General features: G+C 43.9%; 1 long non-coding RNA gene across 1 annotated transcript; it reads right to left on the bottom strand.

Annotated features, from left to right (window-relative positions):
• Positions 1 to 2,078: 2,078 nt before the first annotated feature.
• Positions 2,079 to 24,144, bottom strand: LOC124417108. The gene is made up of 3 exons (XR_006931021.1): positions 24,051 to 24,144; positions 12,625 to 12,731; positions 2,079 to 3,575 (listed from the first exon to the last, which is right to left on the bottom strand). It is a non-coding gene; the product is annotated as an uncharacterized LOC124417108 (long non-coding RNA).
• Positions 24,145 to 25,377: the final 1,233 nt, after the last annotated feature.

Raw genomic sequence — 25,377 nt, 5'->3', positions numbered from 1 at the left:
GTCAAAACTTTAGCTGAAAAAGAGGCTATGTCCTTCAGTGAAGTGAGCAAACAGAAAACGTATCTCCCTTCCACCTTTCCAGTCCAATCTCAAGTCTCTGTACTTACCGTAATCCCATCCAGAGAAAAGTCATTGTCCTGTTTCCTAACAAAGTCAAAGATGTTGGCTTAAGACTTGCCCGTCTTCACCAAATATTTACAGAATACTGTAGTTACCCCATTGTCTAATCCTTTCTTCCAGTAAGTAGAGACACGAATGCTGAAACAGAACTCCTCAGAAGGTGTTACTACTGCAGCACAGTAAATCTACCAAAAATTCCCACCTCTTTTCTGCTGTGCAGAACTGTTTGTGCCAGCCAAGTGTTCTACAGGAATATTTGTTTGAAAAGTCACTAAGAAGTCGATATAACACTGAGACGTTGTGCCTCTTATCTAAGGTGATAATGCTTCCAACAAAGTACAGTTCAATCTATCTCGATCTCTGACTACGAAATTCTAACCTGGACATCGGGATGAGGAAGGATGGAGTTTAAGATTAATAAAAATGTGAGCAGCTGAGTCTTTGCACAGCATTATCAAAAAGCAAAATAAACACCTGGAGGAGAACAAAGTCAGTCTTGTAAAAGGGCAAGGGTAGAGTGAGATCGGGTCTCAGCCAAGCAGAAACTATAGAAGTTTCCATACTGCCTGGCCCACACAGCAGCATCCACTGACAGTACTAGTAGAGCACTTGCTTCCTGTAAACTGTGCAAGCAAAGCCTAGATGGTCTTCAAATTACCCTGCTGAATGAACCTGACATGATTTGGAATCTGATACAGAAGTGCAGTCATCGTTTTATCACCGACTGAATTATAAACATCGCTGTGAAGTCCTTTCCAGTGTACGTGCTTCCAGCCAGGCTGCCCTGTAGACAACACGCATATAGCTGTGAACATTTTGCACCTAGTGCAAGGGCACCTCTGTGCTTCTAGTAACTGCTGACAGAAAGTCACTGCTGTGTTTTGTTTGGTACTGAGTCAGGAAATGCCTAACTGAGACAGCATGTGTTTTATTCTTATTGCTTTAAGCAAGAGACAAAACAAAAGGAAACAAAAGTTGAAAGCTGCTGTGGCTGAATGATGTTTATCTTAAATTTAAAGAAAAAAAACAATATTTTCTTCCATGGTTGGAGTATTTGCAGTGTCCTTATTAGAGTGTATAAAAACACAAGTGGGAGGAAACAGCATCTGTTGTAGGTAGGTGGGGCTCCCCAGATGTTACAGGTCTTTCACAGAACTGCTATCTGAATGTGACTGCAAGGGAGTCAATCTATAAGCACATTATGCTACTGCACATTGTATCTGTTAATCTCCGCTGGTTTTGACCTATGACTTGGCTTTTGGCCATAAATGTGTACCTCAAACTAATCTGTGAAGAAACTGCTATATACATTACTTAAATTACTGAGAATCGTGGGAAACACTGAAGCCTGAAGATGACAACCATGGATCCTGTTTGCCCATTTGTTGATGATTATCTCCTTCACAGAGAGGTCCCTGCTCAGTAAACATCTGTACAAAGGTATGGGTGAGCAACAGAAACCACTGCCACACCTCTGCTTCAGGAGAATGGCATGTCTTACTGTAACTGCCCCTTAAGAATTTGGGTGACTGATCCAGAGTTAAATGAAGAGCTGTTATTTCCATGAATATTTCCTCATTTTCCTCGAATGAAGGAGGAGAGGATCAAAGAAAGCGGATAAGACTGAGATTAAAAGCTTGGATTTAGCAGGCTAAGGTATATGGGGCTTTAAAGGAAAAAAGTTCTCTGTGACTGAGGATTGCTCCATAGGGAAGGCCCAGAAGCATGGCCAACACAAGAAGTCTGGTTAATTATTTCACCAGCAGAACCTTCAGCAGATTGAAGTTGCCAGACCGAGTCCTTCAGTCAGGAGAAATGGTTGGTTGGAGCAACCAGAGTAGTAGTTGCAGATGTGTATGAAAAAGAAGTGTAAGAAAACAACCACCCCTTTCCTTCCGTACCTGGCCTGCTAGCGTGATTTCGGATGTTCCCAGCAGTGCCCAAGCACATGTGGAGATCAGTCAGAGGTGAAAAGGAGGAGGAGAGAGGGAGTGGGAAGTTGAACAAATGTCCCGTGAAAGGAAAGTCTGGTATAAAAATAGAATGAAAGCCCCATTTTACCAGCATGGAGCCATATGTGACAATGCAGCACGTCTAGAAATAGTACACATCTCAGCTGGTGCCTGTGTGTCCATCTCTGTTTGCATTGATACTATACTGCCATTATTACCACATACGAATGCATTCACAGCATGTACAGATGGGATCTTTCTGAGATAAAGTGCAAAGCTGAGTAATCACATTAATTTATCACACACCTTTGGATGCTTCGCCACCTTCTCCCCCCTGAATACTTTTTAGCTTTCAAAACAACCCTTTATGGAAGAAAATCTTAAGGCGTTTAAGAGGAAGGAAACCAGTAGGGTTCTATAAAAACTGAATAAGGTATTACTGAAAATATCCTGAAACTGTGTTGGCTCCATTCTTCTTTTCCAGAAGCGCAATTCAGTATAGTTACACTGCTGCTCTACTAGAAGACAACACAGATCCAAGATCTATATAGTGAAATTGTCTTCAACGCTTATCAGGCTTAAAACCTCCTGTAAAGCTATTAACACTAATTAAGATTGCTAGAGATCCTTGACATTAGTATCTCATTAATTTATTGATCTGTGTTTTAAAAAGAGTTCAGACTTTGTCACCACTACTTGTGTTTAGAGGTTACTCCACAACATCCCTGTTGGTAAATTCCTTATTTTTCCAGCCTAAGGGAACCATTGGTTGATCTCTTCCCCACAGTGACATGAAGTGAAAAAGGTAACGCCACACTTATAAAAAGATCCCGCCCCAAGCAGAGCAGCTCTTAGGCATGTCAGCTCTTGATGCTCTCCATTCCCAACAAAGCCATTCTACCAGGTTGCAAAGGACTCGAGGTGAATCTCAGGCCAGTTCCCCTGGTAAGGAGGAGTATAATAATCCTATTGTGCTTCATCCACTCATACACATCCTTCTGTCTCAGAAGTCAGGAATATTTGCATTCATGACTCCACTTACCAAACCAAACCAACACTTTCTAAGAATTGCAGAGTTTTGGTACTATAGGCCAACATGCTGGAAACATTTAGGGGAAAAAAAAAAAACAACACACAGAATAACAATAGATAGCAGTGCTACGCTCTTACTTTGATGGGGTTTAGGCAGTGGAATCCACAAATAGTTACCATGTTCCACCAGGACAGACAGCTGATGTTTGTCATTTTCAAGACCCTGCCCTCCCCACCCCCCCGCCAGCTCTTTTGTGTGGTTGCTGATACTCACAGCTTCTTCACGGGATGGGACGTTGAAATACGTTTTGCTGTTGCTGTCACATCTGCACCACAGAGACTTCCTGGATATTCACAACAAAACTGCAGCTTGTTCCTGGTTGGGTGTCATCTTCTATGGCTTCTCCTCCACATCCATCACGTGGATGAAATTTGTAAATTGCTCTCCATCTCATCCAGATGCAGACATACCTGCAATGAATAAAGAGTTACGTCCATTTATTACCTTCATAAATAACTCATTGCTGTGGAAGGCTTCAGGTTGTTCACAGAACGATTCCATGAATAAATAGCATTGAGTGAGTACATCTATACAGACACGCAGGCCCAAACGCTGGGGGGAGAGATTGTTGTTAAGGAATATTCAGTTGATCTATTTCTTTGACCAAATGCAACGTTACAAACAGACCCACAGATCTGCCTTAGGCAGCCCGTACAGGTGCTTCATTACATTTGATTTTCTTCTAGATCAATGTGAGCTCCCAAGAACCAATAACTCTGCCTATCCCATTCCCTCACTGACCAACTTAATACTTTGCACTTCAAAAAACATCTAAGGAACATCTCTAGTTATCACTACCACTGCACCTTCCTCATATATCTCTCCTTTATCCCTTTTTGAAAGATTCCTTTTATCTGCTTTTAACAACACGAATACAAGCTCAGGAGCATGATTCAGCTCTCTGTATTCGTGCCAGTCTGACTCATGGCAGTTCTAAAGAAGCTTAACTCCACCACTCACTCTTTGCTTCAAGGCTCCAGGACTGAAATCCTGTGGTCAGAACCAGCCCTTGGAGCAGCTTACTCAGCAAAGCAAGCAAATAACATGCTCAGATTCATGATGCTGAATTATTTTTGCTTTTTCCTTGCTTTGTATCTCAGCATATGGACATCTGTTTATCTCCACTGATTTAATTTATGAATTTATACAGCGGCAGTAGCACAGCACTAAGATAAGCCCTCTGTTTTAATAAAAAGCAAATCTAACAGAGAATGTGATGAAGCATCTAGTGTTATGCCATACAGCTGGAAAGAAGATTGAACGGTAAGGAGTTTGCTTCTGAAATATATTGGCAATTTAAAAGTTTTTGCAATTTGATGGCTCAAAGTTTTGTGCATCATTCAGCTGTGTCTGGCAGTTTCAGTATCCTCTGGGCACCATGGAAATACAAATACAACATGAAAACAGGAGACTGGTTTCAACAGTTGTGGGACAGAATGGCTCCAAGCACTAACCTTAATAAATCTTTTAAATCCCAAGTTTTGAATATCTGAAAATTCTGAATATTCAACAGTGAGGTTCAAAGCTGATCAAATAGAACCAAGAATTTGTTTGATGCTTCTTACCTGGTGAAAATCAGTACACCCCCAATTTATCATTGGTTATTTAACATATTTCTTCCCATTCCTGGCTCCGTTCGGGTATTAAGCATGAGAAATGCCTTTCAGTGATGCCATCCTACAGCTAACTGATGCTGCTCACCTGCAATGCCATGTGAATGTGATCTGGTTTTAGAGGTTCTAATAAATCAGTATTATACAGATGAATCCCATCCTTCATACCTTTGATATGCAGAAGTTGTACACAGCAAAGGGGAAATCTGGCAGTGAATTTCTATTGCTCAAGATCTGATCTCAATGCACAAAGCAAAATCCTGAGATTAGAAAAATGCATTTGCTTCTGGGAAATATTCTACATGCATGAACATGCTGGGAAGACAGCTTCTCTTGGCACTGGATTGCGATCTGTATCTGCAGCTCTTTGTTCAGAAGCAGAAAAAGGGTGAAGTTTGGAGGGAGAGACTGGAGACAGCATGGGTAAGAGGCCCAGCACTTTCTTATACAACTCCAAAGCAAAGATGACTGAACTCTGCCTATCTTCTCAGACTGAACAGCCCTGTGCTACAAGCTGAACAGCTGAAGGCTGGAATTGGGTCAAATACTGGGCAAAGAGAAATCTGAGATAACAGATTCCCTTGCCCTAGGCTGACCACAGAGTATTATAAAGTGGTGGTAACCTCGAGGTGCTCCTCTTCTCACCCAAGGCCCCCTGCCCCTGCCAGCTCCAGCCTCTCCCCATCTCCAGCTTCTGTAACTTGCTCTCACTCCTGCAGAAGTAGGAGACCCACAAAAGCCATCCTCAAAATAAGCTCTCAGGAATCCCTTAATCATTTAATAAAATCTCTTACGACCCATTTAAGTGAAGGAGAGCAGATGACAGAGTGTTGCTGTCTGTTTGCTTTAATGTATAATCAAAATGGGAGAAGATAGTTGAAATGAAGACTTTCAAGCATTGGTTTGTGCCAGGATTCTACCTGATGATTCCTAAAGGGTTAATTTAATCAGAGATGACAACCTTCTAGGGAGCCACCCGACTCTTTTTAAGTGATGCAAAATAAAAAGGGGCAAAATTTTCACCATTACTTTGAAACTGAACCCATAGGCTTTATAAATGTTGCCACTTGCACATGAGATTATCACACACGGGTGATTAAAACTCCTGAGAGTCTCAACCTCCACCCATACAGATTTGGGGATGCGTGTTTGGTAGCAGACACACATACCTGCTAGATGGGCTTCTTGAGGATCATCCTCAGCCATGTTCCATAACCTCTGGATATCTCCAGCCCTTGGGTGAGTTGGGAAACAAGAATTGGGAAGGGGACCTCACATAGCTGCCCCATGACAGCATCCCTCAAAGCGTGCCTGAGGGTCAGAGACATATTGGGCATCACAAAAGTGCAAACACATCAGTCCCCAGCAGCTCACCTCCTCCAGGGTAAGGGAATGAGAGCAAACTGGAACTGCCACACGCAGGGGTTTATATTCCCAAAGAGTGGCTAATTACCTCTCGTTGCTGTCAGGCTCCCAAATGCCAACGATTTGGCAGCAATTAAGTGATTCAACCTCTGCAGCCAGGAGTGGTAGCCGATTTCCTTATCCCGAAGACAATTAACCACCTCGAAGTCACCATTTTTTTCTTAAATAGGTGATGATAACAGCTTCACTCCAGAGATGAATGCTCCAAGGCATTGCCCTGACTCTAAATATCTGCAAAGTCAGGTAACTAACCACGAAAGCACCTGTGCCTATCCAGCTCCTTCTGAGCAGAAACCACTTGTCCTTCTGGCATCTTGACCCTATGTTCTGGAAAGCCCAAGGAGGCACAGACAGCACATCAGAGATCTCCCTGTACCCAACCAGTCCCAAGCCCAAGCTGGAAGCAACTTGATGAAACACACTGAAGCTGGTCTTTCCAAAGGGTTTACAAGCACAGATGGCTTGATCAATATGTGCTGCAACTGGCAAAGTTGTTTAGTCTGCTTTTGGCACCGCTAGATCCGGAATTACTTCCATATTATTCTCTTAGTTGTTAAACCAAGATTGTAAGGGAGGAATAGAAGGGGAGAAGCGGGGGGAGCACGAGTCTCTTGTGTTAAAGCACATAAAGCTGGAGAAGTTTGCTGCCTCATGCTGTGAGTGTACGTCTTGGTTTTTGGCAATGGAACAAAACCCTGGAAGCAGTCTGGAGGCTTTCACATGTTTTGCTGCTTGCTTTGGCTACCGCCAGAGCATCCCGAGCCCCGTGCTGTCTTTGCAGAGGTATGTTTTGCAAGGCATCTTTCAGAAAATGTTTGCAATGAAAATAATTTAGGTTCTCTCTCTCCCTCCTTTAAAAAAAAAAAAGAAAGAAAGCTATTTAACACGCTGATTTTCAAATTGTTCAAATAAAGAAAACCTGCAACCTTATCTGTAATAAAATCAGAGCAAGCTGCTAAGATAAATCCTGTGGGCTATCCTCTGCATGCCTCATATTTTATTGATAACAGCACAGATTCTCTCCTGTGTGATTTTATAGGATACAAAATGCATTCGGGCTCTGGATCCTATCTAAGGAGATCTGGGAGCCCTCTTGAACACTGCTGTGACGGCACACTGGGCACTGCGCTCCCCTTATTTCAGATGATGAGGCCACAACCCAATGCTCACTCTGCTTCTAAAGTTAATTTCACAGCCTGTATTGATTTCTCTGCTGCCTTGGCTAAGCCGTTTCCGGTGTATCTGCAAGTTATGCAAACTGAAAAGTTTTACATTGCTTTCTGGTGCTGCACGGAATACATTTGCTTCCTGCTTTCTTAAGTGCCTGCAGTGTAAATGGAGCTGTTGACTCCAGTATTCATTGGCTCAAGTGCTCTCCCAGAGCTGCACAATGATGGAAAGCATGGCACAAAGACGGAAAGCATGGCACAAAGGGCAAGAGGGCTGAATTTGATTGTTCAAGGCCCTTGCTCACAGTCTGATGGAAATGTGGTGTACGATCTACTTTCCCTCACTTCAAAACAGCCTCAAACCACCAGCTCTCGGACAAGCCTCCTTTGAGACTCCCTGATAATGAACTTCAGTAAGCATTTTGCAATCAAAATGAGTCTTGGTATTTCTGAAAGACGCCAGATTCATGCCAGCACATCTGCTGAGGCTGAATGACTGATTCATCTGGGCAAGTCACCGTGCCTCTGTTTCCCCCTCCTAATAAAATAAGGATAAAAATTAAACCTTCAGTAGACTGATGTGCTCATCCCAGCTCCAGACCTTTCCCTTTTTTATAGATCTCCTTCAGCACAGAAGAAAGAGAACGCCTAGTTTTTTTTTTTTCCACTGCTGTCATTCTCATCTGTTGTTCATCACAATGCAGACTGCAGGATTTTGTTAATATTGATAGATGTTTTACCTTTAAAAAAATAATACTTTGGAACATGACAAATGCGGAAAATATAAGGAAAGAGTGAAAGGGAATGGGGAGAAAAGCTAAACACGGTACACATTACTAAGAAGAGTGCTAAAAGAGCTTATTCCAACCCTAGATAATACTATGCATGAAGCAAAGTAAGCTCCAGGAGCTTTTAACACGTATCAGAAGACCTGGAAGATATCACTGAATGAAGCAGGTAGGAGACATGTGATAGTCAGAGCTTTAATTTAATCAGATCTTGAGCTGATGAAGGCCACCGGACAGTTAGGCTGATAGTGTGCCAGCAAAGGAGAATGGACCAAGTAAAGGGTCTCAAAAGTACGTAACAGAAAGTGACCAATGACGTGTAAAAAATAGCACAGGGGCAACAACAGAACACTGTCTTTGTTTCCCCCAGACCTGTTGAAGCTGTGGTATGTTTTATGCATTAACCTCTCTGTATCATGAGCAGCACTGGGCCAGACAGTACGAAGGTGATAGGTCACTGAAGCAATAAAGCAATCCTTTATTAATGTCTGTGCTCCAAAAAAACGCAGCCCCAAATTCCTTCCAGATATTCAACTGGCTGATGGGAGTTTTATTTGTAGATTAAACCATAGAGCAAACTGCACCCCTTATGTCCTCTTAAATCATGCAGCCTCCTTGGAATGACTACAATTCTCTCTGAGTTGCATTACCCAGAGTTTGTAAATGTCTGGAAGGCATAAACCACTAATGCATGTAATTTCTCTTTTCCCTCCTGCCATTTCTCTGGCTTTCCCACACAGATCGCTGCTTTCTCCCAACCACTTCAAGAATGGGATATATTTCTGTCTCAGAAACCATGCACTATCTCTCCCGATCCAGGGAGTCAAATTACACTGAGATTTAAAACATATTTCCTTGCTGAACAAATCAGATATTCATTTCGCTTCTACAAGAAGACATCTGCTTCCAAACCAGGTGTGACTCAGAATGGTCACCTCCAGATTTTCCTACAGGGAGAGTTCAAAGGCACTGGACACAAGTTATTGATCACTGCACAGCACTACGATGCACACACGGCAATGGGCTGGGAGGGAGGTTGAGGTGGGTTATCACGTCCCTTCAATCACATCCTTGGATGAGTTCTGCAGGCCCCCAAGCGCCCAGCACAGAATCATACAGTCATTTAAGCTGGAGAAGACCTTCAAGATCATCAAGTCCAACCATCAACCTGATCTTCCGAGTCTCATCACTAAACCACATCCCTTAATGATTTAGTGCTATTTTCTTATAATATTCCATATTGGACCTAGTGGTATTTCTGGATCTTAGCATAAAGATCACATAGGAATATGGAAGGTTCCTCCTGCAGCAGATGTGCTGAGCAATCCCAAACCTGCTCAGCATTTGTGCTCTGCTCCAAATCACTTCTGCCAGAATTCACTTTGCATGGCATCCTAGCACCGGTCCCCGAGGAAATATCTCACAAAGAGCAAACACCCTACTTTCAGGTACCCATGAGTTATCAGAATATTCAAACAGCACTTATTTTTGTAGCTTCTTTTAAAGCAAGGCACTCAAAAAGCCTGAACACCAAATCCAAACCGATCTGGGCCACTTCACCTTTAATTTTCTGGCTCTACAGCTCACTAATACAATGCGCACTGTATCAAAAGGGAGATTGCTTAGTTCTGGGTACTTGGATGAATTTTTTGCATAAGCTGCACCTGGAGCTCAGCTGAGGGGCTTAGCATGAGCTCAGGCAGCGCATCTTATCCTCACTTAATGCAAACATCCATCCCTCTCAGAGGTGAGTGCATCCAACACCTCCTATTAGTCACCAAAGCTATGCTTCCACGCAAGAGGTTTTAACCACCACGCTGAATTCACTCACATCTTGGAATAGCCCAACTAATCATGATGGTAGGAAATACCTCCAGCAAGGCACTTTCTGCTCAGTTATGTATTCAGATTGATGGCAATAATAAACTAACAGTTTTCTGACATATCTCTGTGTAAGACTACAGCTGTCTCAGAACTTATTTTTGCAATTTTAAATAACACATATGCTCTGCTTCAAGCTTAACCTTCAGAAAGTGTTGTAACAAATAATGGACTTCTCTTGATTTCCCATACTGTTTACCTGTGAAAGGAAGGTGGCTCTGAGACTGGCTGCCTCTCCAAGAGTTACAAAGAAAGCAATTGCATGGCTCACATGGGCTGAAACCACATACGGATGCAAAGTCTAGGTGCCTTCCAAAACTCACACTGACCATCCCTAACTTCTTCCCTCTACAAAGGTGATTCAGAGATGTTAAAGCAACAGGGCTGCTTAGACCGCTACTGGCTGGGGCAGACATAAAACATTTTTTGTGCCTGTCTTTGGAAATAAACAAAAATGATACTGAATGCGAATGAGGAAGGAAAGCAAATGGTACCCAAGGTTTCTGATGTTGATTAGGTTGGTATAATTGTGGCCCCATCATGCAGGAAGGTGCTTCCAGTGAGTTTCATAGAATCATTAAGGTTGGAAAAGACCACTAAGATCATCTAGTCCAACAGTTTCTTTGCTCCTGGATCTTTTTGCCCATCTTCCCTGGGCCAGTGGCCTGCACCCACACGTTACAGCTCTGGCTTTTGAACCCTTACAAATCCCTCTGCAGGATTTTGACGCTGCTCACCCTAAAGGCAGGCACTGTGCGTAGCAGTGCACCTCCTGCCTGACATTTCACATGCCTGTACAGCCCGATAACAAGTGAGTGCCTGTGTGCCAGGAGGTTCCTCCGCCTGTTTGTTTTCTTACCTGGTCTCCTGTGGTGGATAAACACTGAAGTGGCACAACTTGTTCTGCATGAAGCAATGAATAGGCCTGGACTGGTGTTTGCTAACAAATCCCTGCTCCATTCATTTCCTGCTTCCTCCTTCTGTTACAAGGATTCCACTCTCCTAGGGCTCTCTATTACTTTCTTTCCTTTTTAACTCTTTTGCCTAGTTTTCGAGCAACTTACAATATTTCTCAATGCACCATATTTCTTCACACCTCTGCCCATCACAACTAATCACTTAATTGTGTGGAGCTGGAGATACCAAGCATTCCAAATGAGCTTTTCCAGGTACCCAGCAACCTGGCCCTGCCAGGTTTCCCAACTGCACTCAGCTAGGTGGAATGAATCCAAGTGGGTTTGGCAAGCCAGCTGCTCCCACCACCTACACACGTGCAACCTACTGGTATTTCATTCGCTGAGCACCTCTTTCTTCTCCCCATTGTCCCACCCACCACGGTTGCTTGGCCAGGAGGGGAATTTGTAGTTCAGCAGTTCAAAGGAAAGCTCATCCATCCTGCACTGAGAACTGCAGCTGGGGCACGTCTGCCCTGCCCCAACTTGTCTGGAGCTATCGGGATGCTCCAGCGTGGAGCTCCCAGCTGAAGAGACACATGGAAGCCCTCCTTCAGTCCCGCCACGCAGCTCCTGGCATTATAAAACGAGCAGGGTTTTCTGCATACATCTGAAGGAGATTCGGCTGCCAGGCAGCTGGGTGCCAGTGCTTGCAGAAAACGTAGAATCACAGGACCATTAATGTTGGAAAATACCTCTAAGATCACCCAGTCCAACCCCAGCCCACTGCCACCACGCTCACTGACCACGTCCCTCATTGCTTCATCTCCACATTCCTTGAACACCTCCGGGGACGGTGACTCCACCACCTCCCTGGGCAGCCTGTGCCAGTCTCTCAGCCTTTCCAAAATGACACAATGATACCATGCAAGCTCTGTGGTGCTAAATAAAGCTTCAGCAAAGGAGATAAAAGAAAGAAAGGCAAAGGCCTTCAGCATCACAAGCACCTCTAACATTGTCAGGACTTGTTCTTCTTGGAACGGACCTTAAAGCCCATCCAGCTCCCACCCCCTGCCATGGGCCGGTTGACCCCACCAGCTCAGACTGCCCAGGGCCCCATCCAGCCTAGCCTTGAGCACCTCTACAGATGGAGCACCCACAGCTTCTCTGGGCGGTCTGTGCCAGGGCCTCACCGCACTCTGAGTAAAGAATTTCCTCCCTTAACATCTAATCTAAATTTCCAACCTTTCACTTTAAAACCATTCCCCCTTTGTCCTACAGATACTTTGTTTTCTTCCACCTTGGAAGAAAATGGAATGCAAACGCAAGTTAGCATTTCAGGAGAAGCAACAAAAACACCTTTCTGCCTGCAGCATCTCAGCTGCCTTTCTGCAGAAACCGGCTATGGAAATGAGCTCCCTGGAGTCCTGCTGACACTATCTACTCGTCATGGTACACAGTGATGATCTGACCTGATAAAGGTGCTTTTCATTTTTTTTAACTGACAAGGCAGCGCTCATTTCAGCAGAGAAGTGGTGTTTTTAAAAAGAAATAGGGCAAGAGCGAAAGGAAGAAATACTGGTACTGTTTTTTCCTCATCAGTAGTGGAAAATAAAAAGCATATACATGTGGAAAAACTATCCTTCCTTTTATCCCTTGAAAACCTAATAAACATGTGAGGCAAACTCACCGTTTCAGCTGGTAGGCAGCCACAATGCTGCTGAAGGAAAAGGTGTGTCCTGATCCCAAAGTCTACTGTTGTCCCCGGAAGGTTCAGGCATTATCCTGAGAGATGTGCTGCAAAAACAAACACAAGAAAGTCAGAGCCCTGCATTCTGCCACCTCTCTCACTCTGGCTTTGAAATAAATGCAGCTGGAACAAAAGGAAGGAGCAAATAAACTTTGCTATGTGGCTGTGATACCCGTTCGGTTCCTGGTGTTACCCCAAACCACTGATGCTCTCTGCAAAGGATGCTCACCCACAACTTGTATACAAGCCCATACGATAAAAAAAAAAGTGCCATGGCCAGTGACAGAACTGACTGAAGCAAGGTTAGGTCTCTTACAACCTCATTTTACCTCCTGCCTTATCTGTAATTAGCTTCTGTGAAAGGCTTTGAGCTTTATTTTTCCCTTATCTCAGCTGACACGCTTGTGGGGCAGCCCCTGGATGCAAGGGGTGAGGGGAACCTCAACCTGCTCATCATTTGGTTTTGGCTGCATTAAGTATGACTGTAGTCAAGCACTTCTTGAGAACTTTAAGATTAATGTCATTTCTTTTGGTCAACAGGCTAAATCTATTCAGCTTTGGTTCAGCTCAAGCTGTGATTTTCCAAAGCAAGCGACCAAGTTTCTCTCAACAGCTCACTTCTGAAATGACTTGGGTGATAAATACATGTCCATGCAACATGAGGAACTTTGGGGAGATGTAAATGAGATTTTAATTTGTGACAAACAGTTGCACAAAGCAATTTGCTAAGGAAAGATCCAAAACAATTCAGCACCAGCCCACTTCTTCCATTTTTTTTATTACTGCTATCTCTAATTACAGGCATGAAACCCAGGTAATAAGTGGGTTACATTTTCTGCTAAGAAAATGATGTGTATAATTATAGGCACATGTTCAACTGAGATATTGTGGCATCCAGTGCTTCCACAAAGATGATAATTGTCAACCTTTGCACTGTAATTAAGTCTAAATGGGAATCCTAATCGCTTTCTAAATGAGCAAACAGTAAGCCTATCTTGATTGGCTCTGTTGTGCCAATGAATGAAACTGATTTACTCTATGGGTTAATTAAGTTTTATAAAAGCCCTACCCCCCCCCCCCCTTTCCTCAAAACCCACATTGTCAGCAAATATTTGAGCTAATTAGTCCTATATTGTTTTAGCGCTGTGTGATGGTATTACCTGTATTATCCTATTAGGAGCCCCGGTTTTCTGCAACCTTGATTTCACATTTCCCCCTTGAAGCAACTATGTTGCCTTTGATTCACCTGTTTTTTGGGTTCATGGCCTTCTCTCCCCTTTGATGCTTGTGATTTCAGCAAGGGCCATGAACAAAAGAGGATTTTGTGCAGTACGGTGCTTAGCTTTCCTTAAAAATGAGCATTATCCCTAACCATGACATAACAGGCTCAGTGTAAGCAATCTCATCTCACTGGCTTTCTTTTCACTGCTATTCATGTGGGATATTTTCCTACAAAGTGCCAGTCAGCCAGCCCAGCGGGACTCTGCTAAGCACAGACCACACGGGAAGATCCCGAGGATGGCTGATGCTATGTTTCATCCCGGGTAAACCTTCAAACTACACAAGATGACCAAAACCAATACGACTCACTCCTACCTCCAGTTCCCACATTCAGCACAACGCAACCATCCAATAAAGCTAAAGAGATCATTTAGTGGGCATGGTGGTGATGGCTTGATGGTTGGTTTAGATTATCTTAGTGGTCTTTTCCAACCTTAATGATTCTATGATTTGAATTCTCCATTTGATTTGCTCAATTCCTACAAAGACAGCAATTGTATTTAAATAGGCAGTAGGAGGGTTGGGAAACTTCCACAACACTTCACAGTCAGGCCTCCCAGGGTAGAGATGCATGTGTCCAGAAGAGCCAAACATCACTTCTGCTAGAAGACGACACAGTGCTGGGATGGAAAAAGGAAAAGTCGGATACATTCATCCCCAGTCAGCACAGATACCCAAAGTCAGTGCGTACACACTGACTTATGATAGGAGAAGAAGTACTTTGTTTCCCTATTGTTTCTGTTCCCTCTCCTCTCTCCCAACTCAGTTGTTTGCCCTCAAGAACATATTTATTCTTCCTTTCAAGAAGGACTTGAGCTACCAAATAAATGCCGAGTAAAATGTTTCCAATGCACTTGCCCAAATAAAATGATTTGCGCAATTTAGTGGAAAAAATCACAGAGCTGAAAAAATATATGTGCTTCCTGTGGCGAGAGCACCTGAAAGGCAATGAAATTCCATTACCTGCAACAAGCCCATAAACAGCATTACAGAGCAGCCACTTGTCAGTGCTAGATGCTATTTGTGGGAAGCCACTAATTGCAGCTTTCATAAAACGGTTTGACTACCTTCCAGGCTGATGCACAGTGCATTCCAAGTGGGTGATTTAGAAGCTGCAGAAAGCCAAATGCCCCAGCCACAGGGGAAGGCTGCCACACTGGCACTCCCTACGGAGAGCTCCTCAGCTGAGCAAGACAGTGGCCACTTCATGTCAAATGCCTTCCTTGCTGTCTATGTCTCCTCCTCCATCACAACCGCTATGAACATCAGGAACCCATGGCAGCAGGAATGGTAGAGGACATTGTAAGGGTAGCTTCTGTCTCCTCCACATTCCTGAGGTTTACTATTAGATGAACGCTAGGACAACTAAACTGTAATTCTCTGTCTAAACAGAAACAGCTAATGCCACTTCAGACGCACTCCCCAGGGCTTCACTGCACTAACAGAAACAACACGTGACCTACAGGAGACTTCTTCCTTCCTGGAAAGGGGAACCAGAGGCCATCTAGAGGATCCCAAACAGTTTATAAAGTATACAGTTAAGCTACGGAGTCATAGCACAGATGAGTTGCTCATGGCCATGCAACGAGCACACGGCAGAAGTAGATTTTTCCAGCGTAATACTTTAGCAAAAGACTTTTCCATCTATTTGCCTTTCTTCCAACACATAACGTGATCTTCCTTATACAAAAAAAAAAAAAATATGAAAACAAAATTTAAGTCAGACTTCTCATCCTCATCCTGAATCCAAAACATACATGCTTTGCTTCTGACTCTATCGTTGCTTCATATTTTGCCTTGTGAATCTATTCAGATGACACAATAGGACAAGCTTGATTGGCAAGTGGGAAAATTGGCACTCATGAGCATGATTCATCAGGCCTTTCAGAGCACAGAGAGAAGACAATCTGCTGATGTTTGGATAGTTTGCATGTTCTTATCTCAATGGAACTTGTTCACACAAGCCAGGTTTGATTTTATGTTATCCTAAGCCTTGCCCTATACTTGTCCTAGTAGCTGAAAACAAGTTATTTTAGCCAAAGGCTCCAAAACCTTCACTCGTTTTTTAAAATAAAAATAAACTGATCAGTGAATTTAAAAAAAGAGAGAAAGAGAGGGAGAGAAAAAAAACACAGAACAGTATTTTCAGTGGCTCATGAGCTGGAAAATCAACAGTTTTTAATGAGGAAAAAAAAAAACGATTAAGGCCATGCGGCAGCTGAAAAAGCAAGCACTTATTAAAACAAAATATTTAATGATCACAACCATTCAATGGTTGGAAAAGCATGTTCTAATGACCACATTTAATAATGTTTAGAGCCACCCAGGGCCTTGAAAAGCAACTTCTTACCTAACTTTGTAGAGCTGCTGATTTCAATAAATGACATGCAGTTTAACCCACACGTAGGGGATTACATTCCATTCCACTTCTGGAGAGAAAAAGGTTAAAAATCCTCTGCTTTTAACAGAGGGAATTTTGAGACAGGTAAAAGGGAGAGGAGTGAAGGAGCCAATGCTGCAGGAAGAGGAGGGCTCAGCACTGTTCTTCCCAGCAGGGAATTTCTGGCATCCACACTGTCTCAGTAAGGGCAATGGAGAACAACCACAGATTTTCTACTGCCAGGAAAAGAGGTGAGATTGTGCCACTGCAGGCATTTTCACCTCCATCTTCACCAACTGAATGCTCTGGAGATGGTAACTGGGAAAAGAGGCCGGGGCAGACAAAGCATCTCCAAGCATACTGTAACGTAAGGTTTTGTTCAGTGTATCTTGCCCTGAGGCGTCATCACATGTTTATTCCAAAGTTCATATTGGCATAGAAGATGATTTCTGATGTAAAACTGTCCCATTTTAGCTGTTTTCTGCTCAGAAGTGGCCTGTGCATACTGAAGAAATGCTCCTAGTTATAGGAGAGCCAAGGTGCTGCAACCCAGCCCTTCTCAGCAGCGTGACCACCTTCCATTTGAAACAGTGCCACGATTTGTTGCCAGTATTTCACACTTCTCTAGTTTTAATACACAGAAAATAAGTGCTTGGGGTTATCTCACTTTGTTGACTGGGACTCAGAGAATCATTCCGAATCCCTCTGTGCATTTGGAGCCTTTCCAGAAGCTCAGCATGGTACCTGCAAGGCAATTTGTCTTTGCAAAAATATTTTGCCATTTAAAGCCACTACGTGGCAGGGAAAAGCAAGTCCTGAAAATATATGTTGTGCTCAGGGCCGGTTTGTAGCTGTACATGCTAAGGATTTAATGCAGAAACCCCTGCAAGGGATACCAGTTCTTAGGCTGCTGCTACGAGAACCCTTTCTGCCGAGCAGAAACAGGAGAAATCAATGTGCGTTAATCAAGGTATCAGATATAAGAGAGATCTATCAACAAATAGAAATAGGACCAGTCTGCCGGCATGGTGCCAGGCATCTGGCCAAGGCTGTGTGCAAATAGAGACAAGGCACACTGCAGCACGGGCTCCCAGCACAGCAACGAAATGACAATGAACTGCAGTGCTCAGCTCATGCGTTCAGGAGTCTGTTGTGCTCACCTGACCCTACGCCAATGACCAATGCAGAGCTCAGGCTGTAATTAAGCTAATGACAGGAATTGCTCTGAACTTCAGTTGCCTCAGAAAGAATGACCGATGTTTCTTAGGTAAAACTGGAGGCTTCAACTGTGAGAACAATCATTTGCAATGCCCCAGTGGGTAGGCAGCGACCTCCAGCTGAAGCAAGGTCTCTGTTAAGGACACACCAACCTGAAAGCTTGCAATCATAGAATCATAAAGGCTGGAAAGGACCACTAAGATCATCAAGTCCAACTGTCAACCCTTCACCACCATGCCCACTGAACCATGTCCCTCAAAATGGCAGTGGCACAACCTCACCTGCAGGAGAACAGTTTTCAGAGGGAAAGCATTCTGGTAAGCTTCCCATGCTAGAGTGCTGCCTTTGTATTCCCAGATAAAAAAACACATACAGTTCTGGTGGAAAGTACATCTGCCAAGAAACATTCACACCCATTGGCCACTTCAGTGGTTGGCCATGGTCAGTAAGGGGGTGCCTGCTGGCTGTCCCATCTCCTCCATGTGCCCTCTAGCCCCACTGGCATGGTCTCATTGTAACAAGGGCATAACAAACAGAGCCCCACATCACCAAACAGCAGAAACCTTCATCAAACACACTGCAAATCCCACACTGTGCCCTGCCTCATACCAGGTGGGTGGTGGTCTTCCCTATGGACACCACCACTGCCCACCTCCACCATTTGACCTTCTGCCAAAGGACCACATTACTCCATCTCGGTGGGCTCTGGCCTGCTTCCAGCTCAGCTCACTGCACAGTGAAATACTGAGATGGAAAAAATAGCCTTTCCATGTCACCGGCCCACGGCGCCTAGCCACCAGACGGCAGGCAGCCAGCTGGTGCACTTGGGTTTCCATTTCACTCAACAGAGACAATTACAGCCTTTGTGCTCCACGCACACCTTGCCCCGGACACATTGCATCCTCCTTCCTTGGCATTCTGTGCTTGCACTGTTGACCCCCTCCTGACTCCCGCACCTGGGCTGTCCACTCCCCTCCCAACATTTTGAAGTCATTTTAAAAATTCCAGTTGCTCAGGTGCACCTTTTCCAATTTTTCTGGATACTGTAACATTAATAAACCACACCTCCTCCCTTTTCCAATTGTTTTTTCAATTAGAGCTGGAAGCTGGTTGATACTAAAGGACTGCAAATGATAAACACGGGGAATCAGAATGGCTTAAGTTGGAGGGGACCTTAGAGATTATCTATTTCCAATCCCACTGTCATGGAGAGAGTTGCCAACTGCTAGGTCAGGATGCCCAGGATCCCATCCAACTGGGCCTGAATGCCTCCATGAAGGTATTTATAGGTGGAGATCAGTCCCCGAAGTTATCCTGCAGTGGGGAAAAGCAAGACAACGACAATGGACAAGAGGTAGCCTATTCAGCAGGACACATCTGTTGCTGCTCCCAGAACCATTAAAGCACTCTGTAAGAAACTTGTGGTTGCTTCTCATGGGACTTTTTCCCATTCACTGCAAACATCCTGACGAAATCCTACAGCTTAGCATCCCCAGCAGCTCCTGCCACCTGCTCCTTCCAGCCTCCAGCCCTGCACCCGTCCAGGTTCTCACAGATACTGTGCAGATGAGAGCAGCCTACAAGAATCCTGGGGAGGAAGCACATGTCTTTTTGTATATCTAAATGAAAAATGCCCCGGATCCAGTTTCCTCCTCTTAAGATTGTACAAAACACTCACAACCACATGTGCTCCTTTCTCCTGAGGAGCTGCAGGGAACCACCTTAAGCCCTGTGACAGGTTTGACAACAGCTGCAGAAAGATTAATGTTTTAACTGCATTAGTATCCTTATTGGTACTAAGTAGTTTTTCATGTATTTGCTCTTCCACAGTGGTACTACAGGATATTTACCCACTGGGAATGCTATACTTTAAACAGTAAAAGGATGTAATTCTGTTCATTCCTATGCTATTTTTTCCCTCGTGATTCCTAATGAATTTATTGGAATTGCTTGTGGTTTCCAATAATGCAAATAAAGCAAAACAGAAACAAAACCCCAAACCTTAAGGTTGTTAAACTTCAGCACTGGGGACGGCAGGTAACAAGGATTAAAAAGAACAACACAACACAGCTACAGAAAGACACCCCATCACGTACTGAATTTCTGCTGCAAGACGTTTTATGGGGTGAGAGCTGATGAGTAAACACTATAAAACAAGTTGAGAAATGTATATCTGATGTCAAGAGAAGGCAAATAAAATAAAGTGAAACTTGCATGGAGAGGTGTGGCTGTGGATGTGAAACCTGCTGGTGCCCTGCAGTTGCCTTGAGCTCCAGCTAACAAGGAGGAATGTGTTCTGGCTTTGGTGGGAGATGGTTGGAAACAAATAGGATTGATCTTGTCCCAGAGAACAACAAAATAACCAACATGAAGTCAGCAATGAACCCACCTGCTTCCCATCATGAGCTTGAATGCAATTTGTAGGATCATTAGGATTCATTTACTGGAGTCTCTCTTCAACAGTTTCTCCAAGAGAAAGAAAGAAACTGCCTGGAGAGCTATGCTGAAATGTTGGCTTTCGCTGGCTGAGCTGAGAAGCTTTTGCTAACAGTGCTGTCACATTTCTTCTCTGCAAAAAGGATTAATAGAGGCAGTAGAACTTGTTAGGAGATACAATACAATGACTTTGTCCTCAAACTATCTCTAAAATATTTAGATCCCAGGGGCATTCACAATCTAAACTCTTTTTGGGGAGAGAGAAAGGGAAATGGGAGACAAGAATCTTTCAGGGCTTTGGCAGCAGCTGATGCTCCAAATTTACTGCCTCACATCTGAAAAAGTCCATGTAAGGCAAGACAGAGCGATTGCTCCTTAAACGATTCTCACCAGGCATCGCTTGCAGGGCAGCTGTTGAAGTGGACACATTTATAACCACCTCTCTATATTCCAACAGGATTGTGATTACAACTTCTGCACCATCAGCCCGGTGTCTCACGTGACAGATGCAAACGGTCCAAAGGAGATTTGTACCAGTGGCGTTTTCTATCATTGTCCATCAAACTGGGTTAGCAGTGCAGAAGTCAGCAAGCTGGAGTGCTATAGTGTTATCTTCTGGACACAGCTCCTTTAGGGCATGTTTGGGTTTGTGTTCTGAACAACACTGGGAAACTATCCAGAAAAATAAATGAGGCTTTTTAGTAAAAGATTGCTATCAGATGGAGGCATCTAGAGACAATAATTCCTGATTTCAGAAAACTGCTGCTCCCTAAAAGAAGACGAAGAGACCTCAAGTTGTTCAAGTTAAGCTCAAACAGAAACTTTAAAGCCTGCATTTGGAAGGTGGCATGGGAAAACACTGAGATATTACTTAAACGTCAAGTGAAAAGGTGGAAATAGTATGAAAATGGGGTGCCTTGCTTTGCTGACAAGCACTAAGCCACTGCAGTGAATGGATGAGGCCTTGTGTTGGGCCATGGAGGCCCAGGAACCTGCAGGTATCATTACAGTGCAACAGAGGTTCACAAGAACATGAGGAGTTAAATCATCCTTTCTGTTGACAGGACTATTTTTTCTCCTGCTCTGGGAAATAACCTGGTTGGACTCCTTGGAACAGCTGTTTTCTACCATCTTTGTCATCTGTTTTTCAAATTATCTAGCTATTAAGTGATTATTTCTGATGATTCCAGCCTGAGAGCATCTGGAATTCTTAAAAACTCCCATCACTTCAGGTTTCCTTTCCACCTCTTTTACATCCTGCCTTCCTCTCTTTGGTCTAAAAATGAATTTTCCCCCCTATGTTCTGAAGTTCTTGAACTTAGGAGATCTGGTAAGGTCTCAGTGCTGAGGGTAAAAGAAAGACAAGGGTGCAGATTACTCTTCCAGAGTCTTACTTTCAATATCTCATTTTCCTAGTAGTATTTTCAAGGGAAAAGACAATCTGAGTTGCTCATAAAATGTCTGCTCTTATAAGGTAATTCCTCAGAAGTCTTTAGGGAACACAAACCACATGGGACCAATGAAACATGAAAATAGCTCTTTATCTCCCTGGATCTCCATCACAATAGTTAAACCCCATGACCTTGCCTTGCAAAGGTATTTCCACTGCTGCAGAAAGCAAGGTGTATTCCAAAGGTGAATCAAGAAAATGCAGAGCAGAAACCTGAAGAGCTCAGTGATGGAACATTAATGGATAAATGTATGACCTGAAAGATAACATCAAACAGCAAGATGAGAGCGTGAGTGTGGCTATAAATGACTGGCAGGAGAGAATGACTGAAAACATAGAAGAAAGGAAACTTGAGCCCTGGCTTATAGCATGGCACACTTTACAGGCCTGGGACAACACAGCATCTCAAGACTTCAAGCGCTGCAAATGTATTTTGCTGTGTTTTTGGGGGTATTTTTGAACAAGATACAGCATAATCTTCAAATTGCCACCTACTGCCTGTGTTATGCAGTGTGCATCTTAATTCGGGTATTCCTCATTATAATTGCACTTGGCTTCTCTCTCTCTCTCTCTCTCCCCAAATCATCAAACATGTCTACTCCTCTTGCACCAACCTACACTGATTCTTCAGAGGTCAGAGCTTCATTCTCACCTGCAGCACGGCATTGAAACAGCACTTGCGATTCCTTATTTGGCTTTCCCAAACAGATTCCTTGATAGAGTAGAGCAGGGACTCAAAATGAGTTTTATTTGTCTGCCTTCGGGTTGTTTGTGGTGATTGCTTACTCTTTGTAAAGGTTACAGCTGTCAGCAGCACGCTGCTTTGATGTACAAAGGCTGCCACTAAGAACAGCCCACGTGGGCAGCTCATAGATGTTCACAGTCTCTCCTGCTGTCACAACATCCCATCCTCATGCTATCTCTAAGGCTTAAGAGGGATCTCATATTACAAATCAGTCTTTCTCCCTGTGAATAAGCAGCGATGGATGCTGTGGCCTGGGTTGTCATCTTCCTGCTCATGTCACACAGCAGCCTCAACGTTACAGAGTTGGGTCTCATCCACACGTGTATGGATGATGAGTTGTGGCACATTATTGCACTGTCATCTGAAGAAAGTCCTTAATGAAAATATCCCCGTTTAACTGTACTAGGATGATCTTTTACTTAGGATCACCCGGCCTATAGGTTCATAAGCAACTAAAATGAAACTGGAGCAGAGTTCAGCAAGAACCACAGATTGGAGAAAGTCTTCTAGAAGCATCCATCTACCTGATTGATCTAGATTGGACAGCGCTGAGCTTGTGAAATAAATCTAGGACTGCAGTTGTACTGCTTTCAAAAGCTGCCTGACACCACTGCTGCTGAATCGGCATCACCATTGAATGATGGGCTGAAATTTTGTCCCACCTGGATTTTGAACACTCAGCAGCTCCCGGGTACCATCGCCCTTCTTCACAAGCACATCCATCATAGCTGGCATTGACTGATTAACCAAGGAGTGACTGGACATGAACTAATGAGCATCATTCAGCTAAGGCAGGCAAATGCTAAAAGGGCAGCATAATGGGAGCTTTCATACCACAGGATGCATCTGTGAAGGAGACTTTGTCCGGACAAAGCTTTGCAAACTCACAAACCTCTAATCTCTACAGGATGCAGAACACTGAACAGCAATTAAAAGAGTGCAGACAACATCTTTGCCACACTGTGTGGTCTTCCCCATGGCCCAGGAAGCCAAACTAATGCAGCAGAGGTGTCCAAACCAATTCACACCTATGGATCAGGAGGACCAGCTTATACAGTGAATAAAGTAACTAACAATAACTCTTGTTAATTATTACCTTATTAGTCATATTCTCTTTTTGAAGGTAACTGACAGCATACAAGATGCAAAGAACAGCTGGGAGTGGGAAAGCAAGAGAAAATCTGATGACACTGTGAGTAAACACCATAGGGACTGTGTATGGGTATCAGCAGAGGTATTCCTAGAAAACAACACTAAAATAACAACCACTTAGACTTCAAAATTATCCACTTACTCATTTGGACTCAATTCTCATTTGACAAAGAGTTGTTTGGACAAATAAGGAGATAACCAAGGCTGATTTGCCTGTTGCTCTTTGTCAGAAAGGTGCATTTCACACCCATCAAATGCTCAATTAATGCTCACATGCCTGTAGAAATCCACCACAGGGTTTCCCTTCCCAGAGTTTCAGCTTGGGAGAAGCAGCCCCACAGAGTGCATTACAGCCCAGATCTTCCTCAGTGCAACATCTGGCAGCAGAATGCTAATTGATGTTGTATAAAAAATAGATAATCTGTCTGCTATTTTCCACCCTCCTCAGGAGGGAACCTTTTAATTGGCTGATAATATTCCCCCCCTTAGTCTGTCCTCTGAGAGGATTATATAAATCAAGCATATAAAAGGTCAAGGGATTCCCAATGGAGACTCCATAAAGAACAGAAAGTTTATGCCACAACCGTCCTACAGCCTCCCCCCAGGATATGCAAAGGAACTGCAGAGGTGTCCAAATCCAAACCCAACCCTTGACAGGCCACAAAGCTCCTGTTGAGCAAAAACTCCCACTCATGAACCCTTACTTCCATTTCACCAGGAAAACCTGTTGAGTAGCATCATCCAACCACCCGTTTCAGCCGTGGGTTTGCAGAGGAGGGAAACCTGGTGATGCCTCCCTTTACTACAGCCCCTCTTATTTAAGGGATCTGTGCTTGATGGGAGGGAGGCTGCCCAGACATCTCCCTTGTTGCTGGAGCAGCTGTGATTTGCCAGTCAATCAATCCAAGGCACAGGTGTGCACGTTACATGACGGTCAGGCAATTGTACAGATAAGGTGGATAGGATTTAAAGGGGAGATGTGAAAGAGCATTTGTATCTGCAGTGCTGCAGTATAATTGCACCTTTCTGCACAGGGGCAGAAAGAAAACTCAAATCCTGCCCCAGAGACTAGATTATTTCACTAACTCAAATTAACATCAGGTGGGTTACAGAAAATGATTTACCAAACTAAACAAACCCAAGGTTTGGACAGAATTGGTTTGCAACCGTCTGCATCAGACCCTGTGGCTAGATCACAGTGGGTTAATGACAGAACCCAGAAGTCAGATCAATTCACGGTCTTTGGCTTCAAAAGGAAAATCAAACAAGAAAGAAAGAAAGAAAGAAAAAGAGCATTTATTTGCCTTCATTTCCTGCATTGACGAAGTTGCCTCCAATACTTGCAATTACTCTCTTCTTGAGAAAGGAATTAATTAGCATCATAATATATCTTCAAAGTTCCAAGAAGAATAAAGGGATCTGGTACAATGTGGGATTCCTGGCATGGAAATCAGGCCCTCATCTAAACAGCAGGGGTGATTGTACAGGCATATTAGTGTGAAACAGGGGGATGCACTTCTATTTGCTGCTGGATGAATTTTGATGAATAAATCAAAAACCCTGTCATGTCTGGAGGCGCTGGAAAGGCAGCTAGTGTTCGAGGAGGATGGGTAAGTGCCATGTTAGGGGTCAGGTCCAGCTATGTAGAGAGCAATGGGAATGTTGTCACTGGGTTTGGAGGGGGACGCAGCGTAGCCACCGAGCCTGTGCTTCAGCTGTGGATATCCCACGTTCTTCCAAGCGTTAAATCGATAGCCTCTATCCAAAAGGAACCTCACTGCAAAGGCCAACATAAATCTAACGCATCTCCCTTCTGAGCTGCTGAACAAAGCCCAGCATGTTTCAAGTTAGGCAGAGACTGTTCCTAGAATCATGGAATTGCTAAGGTCACCCAGTCCAACCCCAGTCCACCCCCAACCATGCCCAGTGACCACATCCCTCAGTGCTTCATCTCCACACTCCTTGCACTCCTCCAGGGATGGTGACTCCACCACCTCACTGGGCAGCCTGTGCCAATGTCAGGCCGTTCGT

Source organism: Gallus gallus, chromosome 10 (assembly GCF_016699485.2).
Source record: "Gallus gallus isolate bGalGal1 chromosome 10, bGalGal1.mat.broiler.GRCg7b, whole genome shotgun sequence".
Classification (NCBI taxonomy): Eukaryota; Metazoa; Chordata; class Aves; order Galliformes; family Phasianidae; genus Gallus; species Gallus gallus.
Note: the sequence above shows the minus strand (reverse complement) of the source record. Positions and strands in the feature narration are given on the sequence as shown.